The sequence below is a fragment of the Anas acuta genome, chromosome 3, assembly GCF_963932015.1.
Source record: "Anas acuta chromosome 3, bAnaAcu1.1, whole genome shotgun sequence".
In the NCBI taxonomy this organism is placed as follows: Eukaryota; Metazoa; Chordata; class Aves; order Anseriformes; family Anatidae; genus Anas; species Anas acuta.
The window spans coordinates 83240579-83257060 of record NC_088981.1 but is presented as its reverse complement, the minus strand read 5'-3'; the positions used below and the strand labels follow the sequence as shown (position 1 = coordinate 83257060).

Below are 16482 nucleotides of genomic sequence, written 5' to 3'. Positions count from 1 at the left end.
CTCCATCTTTGAGGAATTCAATAATGCTTATGTCCATACAGGATGGTATTCAAAAAGCATTTTCTTCACTTCACCTCCATTTTCTGCTGCATCAATATAAGCTATTTCTCTTTATTTTACAAGCTCTCCACAGCATGTCGGTGTTGTATCTACCACTTATTCAGTAGCCTACTGAGCTCAACTGGCTTACAGAGCTTGTTCCTGTTACCCATTTATTATATTTTTTAAGCAGTAAAGGCTCTGTTCAGTTTTGGATGATACATCAATAAGATCCTAATAGATATGTCAACTTCTTTCAAAGCTTTACTGCCTATTTCTCATTTGATGTGAGGTCTTCAAGAATGTTGATAAGGGCATTGTGAAGGCCTGTTGTTATGACTGTCTTGATTCTGTTCTAGGCACAAATGCTGTCTTTTAGCAATGCATTTATAAACACAAGCATATAAAACCTAAACTATAATAGGAATTCCAAGCTAATTAGAAATATTAAACATTTATAAGTGCAAGTCTAAAAAAGAAAACAATTAACTTCTTCATCAAAGAGTGTCAGGTAAAGATTAAAACTGGAAAGTATATTTCATAAAATCATATAATAATGAACGTTTTTTTGAGGTAGTTTCTACAGGCAGAAGTTAAGATACAGTTATAAAAATCATATTTTTTGGTAAGTGTAGGCTCAAGAAATTTAATTTGTTCATTAATGTTCTAGCCCATATCAGAAGGAGATATGAATATCCCTCTCCATTTTACAAACTAGAGCAGAGGAGAAATGTTTCACTTCTAGTCACATGGCAGACCAATGTGAGGGTCAGGAACAGAAATTCTGTCCCCTGAATAAATGTCTTGTCTTCTGTCTGCTGTGGTACTCAGCTTCTCTGAGATTCATTGGTATCACTGTTGTAGAACATGCATGCTAAATAGGATGGAGTTTTCTGGATTCTGATACTGAAATTTGCCATGAATTTCACATAGAAAAGTGCCTCAAATCCAAAGATGAGGATATTTCTTAAGAAACAGAAAAAGCAATCCTCTCTGAATAATGAAAACTTAATGTGAACCTGCTATGTCTTTGTTTAAGAAAAAGAGAGTAAATATTTTCCTGGACATAGTCCTTATTTATTAGGTGTGTCAAGCTAAATTAAAACATTCCCAGCAATATAATCTGAAATAAGATTACTACAGATTAAATTACTGAGGACTTCCAAGCAACCCTTTTCAAACACAGGTGACATATGCTCATGCCCAAGCTTACTGAAGTATTTACCTGATAAGTTCATAGTACATTTTGGACTATATTGTTTTGTTTATTTGTCTGTTTTCTTCAAAAAAAAAACACTGAACAATGAACTCCTTCATCCCCTTACAGGCCTTACAAGATGAAACAGTGATATAGAGGATGATATAGCCACTGAGGAACTTTTCGGTCTTACGTTATTGTTTCATATCTGCAAGACATAAGCCATTCCCTGAATGACTGGTTTTAGAATTAGGCAAGTAGAATTTAACAATGGTTTTCTTGGCTGAAAAATAAGCAGTCAGGGAAAACTCTGGGTTTGTGCAGATGAAGTGCTTGAACTGGCAACTCCTGTTGATACTTCTGGAATAAACCTGAGCCGCAGGGAAGACTGGCTGCAATTATAGGCATTACACTCCGTAATAAATAGAGCTGCATATAACATTACTAGTGATTACCATTGAATGAGTGTCTATAGTGGAGAAGGAAGGGTAATCACTGAGGAGCCAGGAGAGTTTAGCACTTGACAAAGATTCATGGACTTTTCTTTTGAAGGAGTGAAGCTAAAGGATGTTTTGACAGATTTTATAAGTTTAAAATATGTAATCTTATTTGATATATTTACTTTTTATAATTCCATAGGTTCAGGTTTACTGATCATCAAGGTGGAGGTCTCCCAGGGCTCCACACAACTTCAGTTACTCAAACACTCAGGAAGGTTTACAAACAAATAAGATTTTCCAATCAAATATCACTGTGCACTGTACTCATATGCCCTAGTAAGGACTACTTTTCTCATGGTAGATACAGAAACACAACATATCATTGAACGGAATTTACCGGTGGAATTTACTGGTGGAAGGGGATGGGGAGCGGAATGTGGCCCTCACTATCCATGAGGAAATGGTTGGTGACCTGCTACAGCACTTGGATGTATGCAAGTCGATGGGGCCAGATGGGATCCACCCGAGGATACTGAGAGAACTGGTGGAGGAGCTGGCCAAGCCGCTTACCATCATTTATCAACAAACCTGGCTATCGGTGGAGGTCCCTGTTGACTGGCGGCTAGCAAATGTGACGCCCATCTACAAGAAGGGCCGGAGGGTAGACCTGGGAAACTATAGGCCTGTCAGTTTGACCTCAGTGCCAGGGAAACTCATGGAGCAGATTATCTTGAGTGTTATCACGCGGCACTTACAGGGCAAGCAGGTGATCAGGCCCAGTCAGCATGGGTTTATGAAAGGCAGGTCCTGCTTAACAAACCTGGTCTCCTTCTATGACAAAGTGACGCACTGGGTGGATGAGGGAAAGGCTGTGGATGTGGTCTACCTTGACTTAGCAAGGCTTTTGACACCATTTCCCACAGTATTCTCCTCAAGAAACTGGCTGATTGTGGCTTGGACTGATGTATGCTTTGTTGGGTTAAAAACTGGCTGGATAGTCGGGCCCAAAGAGTTGTGGTGAATGGAGTCAAATCCAGTTGGAGGCAGGTCACTAGTGGCATTCCCCAGGGCTCAGTACTGGGGACGGTCCTCTTTAATATCTTTATTGATGATCTGGATGAGGAGATCGAGTGCACCCTCAGTAAGTTCACAGATGACACCAAGCTATGCGCATGCGTCGATCTGCTCGAGGGTGGGAAGGTTCTGCAGGAGGATCTGGATAGGCTGGACCGATGGGCTGAGGTCAACTGCATGAAGTTCAACAAGGCCAAGTGCTGGGTCCTGCACCTGGGGTGCAACAACCCCAAGCAGAGCTACAGACTGGGAGATGAGTGGTTGGAAAGCTGCCAGGCAGAGAAGGACCTGGGAGTATTGGTTCATAGTCGGCTGAATATGAGCCAGCAGTGTGCTCAGGTGGCCAAGAAGGCCAACAGCATCCTGGCTCGTATAAGAAGCAGTGTGGCCAGCAAGTCTAGGGAAGTGATTGTTCCCCTGTACTCGGCTGTGGTGAGGCCACACCTCAAGTACTGTGTTCAGTTTTGGGCCCCTTGCTACAAGAAGGACATCAAGGTGCTTGAGTGAGTCCAGAGAAGGGCAACAAAGCTGGTGAGGGGTCTGGAGAACAAGTCCTACGAGGAGCAGCTGAGGAAGCTGAGTTTGTTCAGCCTGGAGAAAAGGAGGCTCAGGGGCGACTTTATCACTCTTTATAAGTACGTTAAAGGAGGCTGTAGAGAGGTGGGTTTTGGTCTATTCTCCCATGTGCCTGATGACAGAACGAGGGGGAAAGGGCTAAAGTTGTGCCAGGGGTGTTTAAGGTTGGATATTAGGAAGAACTTCTTACTGAGAGGGTTGTGAGTCATTGGAATGGGCTGCCCAGGGAAGTGGTGGAGTCACCATCCCTCGAGGTCTTTAAAAGATGTTTAGATGTTGAACTTAGCAATATGGTTTAGTGGAGAACTTGTTAATGTTAGGTTAGAGGTTGGACTCGATGATCTTGAGGTCTCTTCCAACCTAGATAATTCTGTGGAAAAAGAACAGCCCTTTGCTAAAAGGCTGCAGGACTGGATGTGCCCCTTCTATTGCCATCCACAAACAGGTAGAGAAACTATTCTAAATCATCCCTTTGCCTTTACATCTGTAGTCCTTCTGGTTTCCCTAGTTAGCCAAAAGTGTCATATAGAGGTAAAGGCCCAAACCCTGCTTTCCTTCTAGCCTAAGGACCTTATTTCCATTGAGCTCACCCTGAGAACAGTATGGACAATCGTGTTGTCCAGCACAGTTATCCAGAACCGTAAATATCCAGAACTGTAAGTATCTCAGCATGGTTAAAAGCTCTCTAAGCTTCTGTTAACACAAGCCTCTAAAATCTCTCTCATAGGATCTGTTGGATGTATACGAACATCTCCAACACTCTGTGAACTCTCAGAAGGATTTTGCTAGCATAGCAATCTTGATATTGTGATAATAAATCAGTAGTTGCAGAAATTTTCAGCTTATATATTGTGATAGAGGGATTTTCCCTCTTTGAATGTGTTAACTACATGAATGTTGACTTCTTTAGAAATAAACAGCCACAGGGATATTTAGAGATGCCCACACACAAAGATGCAGAGTGGAGCTATCCTGTGTTAAATCTCCAGGCAAGGCAACTCATACCCCAAATTATTAGAAATCTGCAGTAACCTTTGAAAATGAACTTGTTCAGTGTTTCACAAAGACACAAAGCCATCAACTGCTGTAGTTAGAAGCTGAATTTTTGCTATTGTTAGTTTCTTGTCCATGAAGTTCAAACAGCTAGCTAAAGACATAGAAGCATGTTCATGCCACAGTATTGAATCAGTGCAACAGAGAATGGAGATGTATTTGGATGTTAGGTAGTGTCTACACCATACAGCATTGCTCCTCTCTTGAGGGATGCAACCACACATACTTTTCCTGTGCTAACTGAACCATAATGTTTTGTAATTTTCCAGGGTAATACTTTATTATTTCCCTTCATTTTCATTATGAAATATTTGAACTCTTCAGCAATTACTCAGTGTGACCTCCAGTTAAAAAAGCATAACACAGTGAATTCAAACTTGAAGCTTATTTATCCAGTCAAGTTTTAGGCTATGAATAAAACACATAACAAGTCTTAAGCATTAACTGTTTTGGAAAGAGGTACCAAGTTATGATCTGAACTTCTAAAGATCATTTTAATATAGATATAACAAGTGAAAGCTCCTCATCACTTCTTAAAGACAAGCCCAACCCTGAATATCCTGAGATGAATTTATTGCATTTTCTGAGCCATGGATCCTAACGTTAAGCTTATTTGTGTAATTACAAACAATACCTGGGATGTGAAACACTGCCATAATCAAGCCACAGGAAAAATCTCTTCTTCCTTTCTTCTGTTGGGTTGGTTAAACCTGCAAAGTTCCAGCCAAATATTTTAAGGAATGCTACAAAACATTTGGAGAAGAAAAACCCTGATTGTGCATTACAACAATGATAGGCATGTGAAGTGGACTAATCTGACGTGCTAATGAGGACTGGGATGTTAAAGAAAAAGTGGACAAGTTTTCCTGGCTTCTACTGCCTTAGGTTTGCCACAAGATCTTTCCTTATGAGATGCTTTCAGCTTGCAGAACAGCATTTCTGGGAAACTGTAGAAATGTGTGGCTTTCCAAATAAGATATTTTTCTTTTTACAAAGTTATGTGTATATGGAAACTTGCAGAGCTGCATGAATTTGGTGAAGAATTAAGCTATAATTTAGTAGATGACAAAAGAGTTTGAGACCACAATAGCTTGCCCTTTTAAACAGTAACATCAGATGGTTTGATGAGCACAGTACTATATGATCTCAAGTTCAGCATTTCACTTGCCATTTTACAACTGGATGTAAGGTCCACTAAGCTAAATAGGTATAAATATTTGGAATTGTAATTAAATAATTAACATTATGTTTTCTTTTTTTAAAAACAAAAACAAAAAACAAACAAACAAACAAAAAAAAAAAAAAAAAAACACTCAAGTGTATCTATGACACAAAGCTGGCTTGATAACTATGCCCTTTCTGTGTGTCAAGATGACATTTTCCTCCTCAGAATGACATCATATTAGTCTTAAACGTCAGCTTTTTAGAATTTTGTTTTCCAGGATCCTAGTGGTTTGCATTGTATTTAAGTTACTTACTCAAACAATATTTAAACAAAATATGAATGAAGCACCCCTCTAGTTTGTATCTAAATGTTTTGACAAATTAGGTATATGGAAACACTTGCAGAATTGTTTCTATTTACATTTTACTATAACATTAGTGCAGACAAATCAGAAGTCTAATTATGTTAAAAAGGTACAGCAAAGATGCATTTATACATACAGAAGCCAGTTTTCAGATATACTCTTATTGGGAATTAACTTTGTCACTATTTATTATTATTTAGCTAAAATAACAAAACTATGTAACCATTTATCAGATTGAGATGGCCTCCCCCAAGGATCTAGGCATCATTACACTCCCTTTGTAAGATTAGGATATATCTGTAACCACCAGTCATTGCTCAGAAAACTGTTGCAATAAAAACTGGGGTCACATACATCTTCAGTGAACTTATAAATCACCTATGAATCTGACTAGGTTAGCTGTTAACAAGAGTTTCACCTGAATCTTATGCAATACAAAAGGATTTTTTTTTTTTCCTTTGTTAATCCTCAGGTTCCTTCTTTCTTTTACAGAGTTATGCCACAGTCTGTTTATTTAGCTGTTTGCATGATTGTTTATATTCTGTTCTTGGCAAACTTTGCACATTGAAAAAGTCTAACACTGCAGATGATTGTAGCAATGTCATTCTGTGCACATTCTGCTGTGCATTCATCACATCTCATCCATGCTATAGCTGTATCACTGTGTCTTGCATTGCCTACTTAACTTGAAAATAAATTATGTCAAATGGATAAAAAATTGAAGCTACTCAATCTAGTTCATCAAAATATCAGTATATTCAAAAGAACAAAGCACATACCAGGTCCCCCAGCAATGTCCAAACCTTCCTTTACCCTACATTCACTTTTTAAATCAAGAATTAAATAGAAACTGTGGTTTTATAAGTTATTAAATCCATTTCCTCTCAATAAAGTCTGTTTTAGACATTCTGACTTGGCAGAATCAGCTGAGATCTTTCAACAATACCAAAATTCATTTCTAAAAGACCAAAGAAGGGTGCGGGTGGGGAGAACATGCAGAACTATTATTCCATCATATTTCAGGGACCAGCTGTGACACAAAGGGAAAGGGTGGGGACAGGATCAGCAAACAGTCTTTCATTTCTCCTGCTAAGCAAGACAAAATTAAAACCAGAAAGAAACTAAAGCTACTGAGAGAAAGGGAGGGAAGACAAAGAGGAAACAGGAGAGAACATTAATAATTTTTTTTAAGTGTTACTTAAAAATAACTCAAATGAAGATCTGAAAACAGGGTTTAGTGGAACTGAGAGAGGGAAATGTTAACAATAAACAAGAAACAGACCGCACAAGATGAATAAAGGCTGGTAAACAGGTGCCTTATAGCTCTTGCAGAAAGGGTCTCCTTGTATGAGCATTGCTTGTATGAGGAACTGCCGGTGCTGCCCAGGATGTCTCTTCTGGTTCAGAAGAATAACAAGAGCATGAATGGACCTGACTCTCCCTTCACCTTTCCCGCAGCACTTTCTCAACTCTGGGTCTCAGCAATAACCCAAAGAGAAAGGCTCCAATGCAGCAGAGCTCTGTGTCAAGGGCAAGGGTGGCCTGGACGGAACTGACCTCTACTGTGTACAGGTACAGGAATAAGAGTGTGCTGAGCCTAGAAAGAACCTGTTGCCAATTTGTGTGACCTGAACACACAACATGAGCACCCTCAGGGCTGCTTTCACCCTGGACCCAACTGGGAATGACCCATTGGAGTGTTTTGAGGGTGTTCCTGCCTTTGACTGACTAGAGGTCTCTGAAACAAGAGACCAGCTCCTGTCAGTGAAGGTAAAAGAAGACACCAACATGTGTTTTTTTATTGGCTTTTTGTTTGTTTGTTTGTTTTTTGTTGTTGTTCTTTAAAACCTCTTCTAGATTAGATGTGATGTGAGGAAGTGACCAAGTGACCTCAGCTACTCCTCATACGTGTTCCCCTCTAGGCCTTTCACCATCTTAGTAGCCAAGGAAAGGTTGGACCTGGTGCTTAAGGATGTGGTTTAGTGCGTTACATTGGTAGTAGGGTGATGGTTGAACCAGATGATCTCGAAGGTCTTTTCCAAACTCAATGTTTCTAGGATTCGATGATTCTATATCCTTATCATATGGGGGAAACGGCCAGGATGGTAATGGATGAATGGAACCAAGATCTACTACATCTTATCCATATAAGTCATTTCAGCAAGAGAAGTGGGTAGTTTGTTATGATGACTTTCCTCCCTGGGCAAGGCTACCCAAGAGGAGAGATTGGAAGTGTCTCCTTAGGCTTCTGTCAGGCATTGAAAAAGAAATTTGAAATTCAATGGGTGGAGTTCAGTCCACAGCATTGTCTGTGCTTTCAATGCCCAAAATCAAGGAATTATGTTGAGCAAAAAGCAGGGTAAGGAAGGGAGTATTACAGGTAGGGATAACAGAGCATGGAAGGCAGAGGCAGCTTTGTATTCCTTGTACTTTTAGACAGTGGTCTTAATGTCACAAACCTTTACATCCCTACTGGCTCCTGGGATAGTTTTCTGTTGTTTCTGCCCAGAGTGGCAACAAAGTTGGGATCTTATTTCCTTGTTCTTTATCATGTGACTGGTGGCTCTTGCTTCTGAAAGAGGAGCTGCACATAACTTGGCACAGAGAGGTTGACACATCACTGGGAAAAAGACCTCCTTATGCAGAACAGTGGAACTTTGAAGTGGTTCTTCATTCCTCCTATTGGAATCCTGGCCAGAGAGGAATTTGGGGTGTGACACCAGCTGACCTGCTATGCTTTGAGAGCACAGAAGTACAGAGCGAATTGCTCTGAGCCTGAGAACTGCTCTTTAAGAAACTGCTCATTTCTCAATGAATGCTCTTCTGTCCAAACCTCTGTTTCTTTCACCTTTCCAGCTCTTAGCAAAGCAGTCTGTAGAAGAATGGAGAGATTCAAAACTGTGGTTGCATAAACAAGATGAAATGCAAGCTGTTGACATTTAATAACTGACATAAGGATAAAGAAGATATACTTGCCACTTTTGTAGAAAGGAGTAAGACGATCAGTCTGAATAGAAAAATGACAAATTACTTCCTTCATAACTCAGAATTTTAAGCTTCCTGCCAAGAGCACTGAATCTCCAAAAGGGAAGCCACAAGTGATCTGTTCTCACTGTCCATATGCTACCAATGTAGGTCACCTTGCTTTCCCCAGGTAGAACCTAGCTACTTCTGCTTTGCTGAAGCACATCTCTCAGAAGGGCAGTTTGTATTAATCTGAAGACAATAAGAGATGGAAAGTCTATCACTTCTCTTGGTAGTTAGTTTCTATTGTTCCATTCCTACCTTACTTCTAAAGGCACTTGTCTCATTTCCTGTTTGAATTTGCCTCTTTGGCTTGCAAGGATGCCTCTTATAGCTTTTTCTTTCAAAGAACCTTTTAGTGTCTGCTGTTTTCCAGAAATGCTTATGCACACCTCTAAATCCCATTTCAGTAACTAAAATATAATATAATATTATTAATATAATATAATCAATATTAAATAATTAATATAATATAATATAATATAATATAATATAATATAATATAATATAATATAATATAATTAATGTAATGTAATTAATATAATATAAATAAAATAAAATACTTTGCTTTCCCTCTTTTACCGCTCTTCTCCCTCTTTTTATAATTTTTTTTTAATTCAATGCCAAATCTGCAGACAGAATTCCAGCTTCTTTCTCATTGATACAAAGCACAGAAGTAACATCACTTCCCTATTCCTACCTCTCTGCTCTTTTTTTTTTTTTTTTTAAATTTACCATCAAGTTGGAGAAGTCAAAATACTTTATGATTTGTCTGTTTTCATCCCAGAATCTATTACAGCATTATGGGCTGCCAAATCATTTCCTCATTTGCCTGCTTACATTGTCTTCTGTGGTCTTAAGTGAACCATGTTCAAATGCATTTTTGTGTGAGTCCACATTAATGAATTTTCAAGATTATTCTACCTGGTGCATTATTATCACTCTGACAAATTTTTATGCTAACCACATCAAAATTAGTGTTTGAAAGATAGCTAAAAGCACAACATTTGGACAGTAGTAAGAAATTGAGTTACTAACATTTTCTTTAATAAATTAAAAAAAAGTAACAGAATAACTTTAAGTGTTACTAGAGACTGTCTCTTTCTAGAGAGAGACAGTTTAGGAGTAGAGTTAAGCTTACTCATTTTTTTTTTTCAAATGATGAATTCCATCATTCCATTCAGAGAAAAAGAGAAGGTGGAGGAGGAAGTAAATTAATGGAAAGAACTACCCCTGGTTTTCAGAGGACATCTTCCTGTGAAGTCCAATAATAGTATCTTCCTTTTCAGCTGTAGTACAACATTAAATCATTGGTCTTTTCTTTTAGGCAGTTCTAATTGAAAGATTTCACTGACTTTTTGGAAATTTTGACTTCAATTAAAACCTTTGAATAAAGTTCCCCATTGGCTTTATGGGCAGATGGAATCTGAACTCAGATCTGGACCAGAGCAACAATTAACAAAAGCCTTGTAAACAAGTGTGAAGCAAGTCTCTAAATGTAATGTAGGAAATAGATGGGACAGAAGCACACAAACCAGAGTGAAACACTCTTCATGTGTGTGTTCTGAAACTTTTCTTTTACTGTGATAACACTGTGTTCTTTGTAAATGCCCCTTCCACTTTACATCTCACAGACAGTTAAGTAACAGTAAGCTGTAATTGAAAACGAATTGGGTTTGTTTAGTCTACAGAAGAGAAGCCTGAAGGAAGACCTGATAACACTCTTCAAGTACAGAGAGGGCTGCCGCAAAGAGCAAAGGAATAATCTGTTCTTCATGTCCTTGGAGAGAGAACAAGAAGAAATGCACTCAAATTACCACTAGAGAAATTCAGGTTGGATATCAGGAAGAATCACTAGGCATGGGAATAGATTACTTTGGGTGATTGTGAAATCTCTCTCAAGGGGAGCTGCAAAGAAGGGGTTGGACAAATGTTTGCCTGGGGTGGTAAAGGCAGAGCTGAATTCTTGAGGCTGAGTATAGACTACATAACCTCTCCAAACCTTTGTCAATTCTCTTTTCTGTGAACTTTCCTTTACTCTGTCCATTTATAGAAGGGACGGAGTAATTTATACTCTGCAATTTCTACAACATATTTAGAGATATTCACCAGTTCCACCAAACAACAACAGAAGCTTATAAAGACATGTAAGGAATAAAAATCAATATTTCTGTAAGTAGCACTAACTCTATAACTTGTAATGTAACTGATAAGGGTCATAATTACAACGTAATTATGAAAATATTTATGAAAACATTTGACAGTGCTAAAGCAGTAAAACCACCAGAACCTGTGGATTAATACCATTTACATATGTCTTTTGGTTGTAAAGCATAGTAGTTACTGCAGTCCACACTTTTTCTTGACAAAGCTCAAACGTTCATAATGAGGAGAAAAACAAATGCATTGTAGTTATCCAGACCAAATGACTAACTTGTAATTAAGCCCCTCTCCCTACCATGCAAGGAAAAAAATGTCTACAGGACTAAGCCATGTTTTCCCTGCAGTAATATTTTTTCAAGCAAAATATCTGATTTTGCAATCCATAGTAAGGTATCATTGTCCAAGCTATGAATACACAGTCCTCTGATGCAAAAATGCTGCTAGAATATACTAAAAACCAATCGTTTCCCATTCATTTTGTAATCTTTTTAAGTGAACAATTAAACCATTATTCTTCCCACTTGAATACCCCCCGGCATGTATTACCAGCACATTTGTATTGTCAGTATCATAATTCTCAGGATTTTTTCCTCAGGAACATCATTTCACAGTGACCAGTGGGATCCAAGCAACTTTATCTACTTTTGTGTTTGTTTGTTTTTTTTTCCAAAATATTTGCATCCAAAAAGAATTTCTATAAAGTCTGTTGCAAAACCCATGCACCACTATTTTTATTTATTTTTATTTTTGGAGGACCAGAATCAACTTTCTTTGATAGCAAGTTGCTCTTGACATTAATGGAAACAAGTATGGTCCCAAATTGTTCATTCACAGCACCAGTCAATAGCAGTTTAGTAAGAACCAGGACTGCATTATAAAGACAAATATTTGGTATGATTTAAACCTTATGCAATATAGAAATAGGCAAGATTGCTTTTGATGCCAGTCAGTCACCTCTGTAGTGTGACTTGTCGTAACACTTCCTTGCAGAAAATACACTGAAGAATAGAAGCAAAGGAAATATCCAGTTAATGGTTACATAAGGCAAGGCTCATACCATGTGGAAATCAAAGAAAACCGAATAATACGTGTATTAAAATACACACCTGCTACATTAGGATGTCATATTATCCCCATGTTCTTGCCATTCAAACTTTTTTCTTTATTAAGAAATCTTTGTTTGAGAGCAATTTGGTTTAGCTTTCAAAATCAAAATGAAGTCTAGCTGTATGAAACATATTTAGTAAAGCAACCTGTTCCAGCATTTCTGGAAATCTGTCCATCTTCCTGCTTCAGTGCTCTGAATGTAGCTGCGTATGTGAGCTTCCTCACTCACAATTTAGCTCATTTAGCTCACTAAAGCTGCAGACAGAGTTGGCAGTAGGCAACTTTTAAGTTTTATATTCATTAGCATAAAGTTGCTTATGCACTTGCTGCATAGCCACTTGATAATACCATAACCCTTGCCTTTCCTTTCCCTCCTCCTTACTAAAACCCAAACAAAAACAAACAAACAAAAAACACACCTAAGACACCTTTGACCCTTTACCATTCTAACAAGTTATATTCAAAATGTCCATTTAGTTATACATACAGTGGGGCAGCTCAATTTTTGTATCTCAGTGTAAGCGATTAGCACGATGACGGCAGTGAAAGTCAGTTCAGCTTCTGGGAAACGTCAAAAATTTTCAGTTCTTTGTGAGCCAATATATACCCTAAATAGCTTTTTGGTTGGGTAACAGACCTTCATGTATTTGGATTCATTTTCTAACCTTTGGGGCTTTGATACTGTTGTCCATGCTTTTGCCAGTGTTTTAAAACAATTAAAAGATTAGATCATCCAAAATCTAAATACAAAGCATGGTAGTGAAATCTGCATAATACACTTGGCCTGTGCTTTGCACCATGTGAGTCCAGCATTTATCCAAGTTTGAGTTTATAATCTGAAGTATAAAACCTTGACACTAAATAAGGAAAAAAAATGTGCTCAATGTTTTCAATGAAGTGTGGATAGACTTGTAAATAGAAGCATTTCCTGAGCATAGCTACATAAATAGGCCAGCTTTAGTGCTGCTACAGAGGCACAGTCCTGGCTGATGTCAGCTGGAAAAGTATTAGAATAATCATTGTAAACTATTCTGGAGGTGATTTTCTTGCCAGGAAAAATATTGCCAAGAAACTCAACTATATATTCAAATATTTTTTAATACTACTTTGATACATTTCACTGAGAAGTGTATAGCTGTTTTCACTTGTATTGCATATTCTCTGTCCTGAAACAATTGTATAGCAAATTGTAAATTATCATATCATCTGTTTTCATGCAAATAGCATGGAAAGTGATTTACTGTGTGTTCAAAAACAGTATAAAAAAGTATTAACTATGAATATTCAGAGAAAAATGGATTTTAATCTGATTGTCATAAGTCTGCCACAATTCATGAGCAAAACAGACAAATCTGTAACTGGAAGAGTGGTAACAAAATAAAAACTTGCGGAAAATAGTGGTGGTACCATCAATATTAACCAGCTGGGTAAAATTCTATATGCTGGTGAGCTACTGGTGGTCACTGACAACATGTAAGAAAATTGTTATGCCTTCCATAGTCTTCTGATAAAAATATGTTTTTAATTCCTCTTGAGGGTGTTATTGTTCTTCCCTTCCTGTCCTAAAATGTGTGAGCATCAGCTAGTGAGCAGCTGTCATGTCCTAGCCACAACTGGCTCTGTTTCTCTGATGAGTGAAGCAATCTCTATACATAAACAGACGTATGTAAATATGAAGTTTTTATCTCTTTGGGAATAAGATCTTGAAAGTTGATTGCAAGATGTTATTTTACTGCTATAAACACCCACCAGTTTTCCCCAAGCTACTCAGTCCTGGAACTATGGCACATTGTTTTCAGGAAATAATGCTTATTGAACTTATGTACGTCCAAAAACCAGTTAACATGTTCTCCTTAGATAGACAGTGTGGAGAAGGCTGTATGTGTTAGCTCTTTTAGAAAGCAAGATGGATTATTAATAATAGAATTAATGATATAAGATTATATTCCTTGGTCTCACCAAATACAAGCTAGAAAAAGAATACATGAGGAGACTTTTATGGAAAAAAAAACAAAAAACAAAAAACACAACAACAACAAAAAAAAACGTTTCCTTGATTAATTTTACAAAGCAACATCATTACATTTTTTCTGATACTTTCATGTTTTCTTCTTACTTTTTATCACATACCCTTGAAGAGAAGATGTACTGAACAAAGGATATACCAATAGATGAAGACTTTATTCACCTTACATTCTCCAAGTGGTCTCACAGGATCTCTCCTGTGTTAATATCTGAGAAATCTCAGCATTTAAAGGCACAACAGAACAGCCAGCACTGACCTCACCAGGCTCCCCAGGATGTACTGGCTGAGGCTATAAATTAAAGGCATCCCACTCCTGTAGGGATTCCTTTAGGTCAAGGGTAGGCTAAGTACTTGTCATCATTTTCCAGTTCACAATGCCTAAAATAAAGTGAGGATTGTGATGCAGTCTGGTACAGCTGTGTTTTTCATAGCATGACACCACGGATATGTGCTGCATTACCGCATGGGATAATGTAGGAGGAATGTCCTAGATGGAAAGAGTCAACATTGACGTGGGCTGCATCCATACAGCCTGTCAGGAACAGACCCTGGAACAAATTATCATGTTAACTGTATCTAGGTCTCCTCTTGAAAGGAAATAGCTGGCTTACTCCAAAGTGGAGCCTGGGAGAAAACCAGGCAACAAAGATATTCAGTAATGTGCTTGCAGATGCGCCCAACTTCGCTTTTGGTTGGACCAGATTGTAGGTCAGTTTTGAGCACCACCAAGAGTGTAAAGAATCTTTTTCTCACATTTCCCAGCCTTGAAATGGTTTTATGTTTGATATTATAAGCAATTATCTTGCAAGAGTATAAATTGCATTTTACTGTAAAAACAAAACAAAACAAAAAAAAAAGTTAACACGTTGATGCCTACAGTACTTCCCACCCTTAATTTACAGATTAACACACAAAACCACAAAGCAATTGAGGCAGAGCCCCTGCCCTTCGCATCAAAATCTCACTGCTGAGGGTAACATTCCCCTCTTCACGCGAAATATTTGCCAATGTGGAGAGTCACATGCACACACTGCAATTTAACGGCTTAAGTCATTCACGCTTTGGGGCACAGTACTAAAAATTTTGGTCTAGCTCCATCTTTGAAGTGACCCACCTCCAGAGAGCAGGGCCTAGGGGCACTGTCTTCTCTGCAGCCTGACTTACTCATTTTCTTAAGTGAGAACAAACTGAGCATTTTCAGCTTAGTCACCTCATTCTTGTAGATCAAGCCCAGAGGTCACTAGCACAACAGTGTCCCTCCTCCCAGCACGCAAGACTGACCAGTGACTTGACAGAGCTGTAAGTGCTGTATTGCATACTGTAGTGCTGAGCTGAAGGGAAAGCTATTCAAAATGGTTTAACAACATAGCCTGAACTTTACACTAGAGTGATCATTCTCTCCTTTTTACCTGTCTTCACAGTTCTGCAGACCTGAAAAAGGATTAAGCAGACCTTTGTACAGTTATATGCCTCCTTTATTACATACTTCTCAACTGATGTTCTTTGATCAGTCTTTGACCTTGAGGCAGGGAAAGTGTTGGAGAATACTCACTGGCACCCTCCCTTGCACATACTCCACGTGAAAAGTTCTCACAGTACAGGATCTCAGAAACAAGTTGTATCTTCCCAACTATAGAAATGCATCTAAAAGATCAAAGAATAGCATTTTCAGAGCATGGGATTTGCACCACCTCACCAACCCCTCTCTGGGACACCCACAGATTCTCTAAACTCTAAGGTGATTGCTCTAAGCATCTTAAACACACCCCAAGTACCTTACTCCTGGATTTAAACTCAACCCCTCACTCATCTCTCTCATTAAACACTTACTATCTCTATCAGGCTTCACTCTGTTTATATCCTCTTCTCCTAACACTTGCCTTCTGTCTCAGCCTTTGGCAAATTGCCCACAGCTGTAGACCCAAACCCCCTTGATCACCAAGGCCTCAGCCAGCCTATTGCCCCAAGGTGTTTCAGGCTCAGTAGCTGCCTGTTAGGATTTAATGACCACCTTGTCAGGCAGGTCTCATCAAGCCAACCTGTGCTGACAGAGAGGCATTCATGACACAGCAATTTTCATAGCAGTAATCCCCTAATAACTTCACGATCTGCGTGTACTGAGTTCACTAAACCAACACTGTGGTCACATTTGGAATAAGCTATCAAGGTTTCTTTCAACATACAGGATTCTCACTCTGTATTATTTGATTATCATGAGATCTATATTTTTTTCATTTCTTGCTTCTTAAAAAT

General features: G+C 38.4%; 1 long non-coding RNA gene across 1 annotated transcript; it reads right to left on the bottom strand.

Moving 5' to 3' along the window:
• Positions 1–14365: 14365 nt before the first annotated feature.
• On the bottom strand, positions 14366–16065 carry LOC137853063 (uncharacterized). The gene is made up of 4 exons (XR_011094208.1): positions 16005–16065; positions 15782–15873; positions 15639–15660; positions 14366–15056 (listed from the first exon to the last, which is right to left on the bottom strand). It is a non-coding gene; the product is annotated as an uncharacterized lncRNA (long non-coding RNA).
• Between the last annotated feature and the right edge of the window lie 417 nt (positions 16066–16482).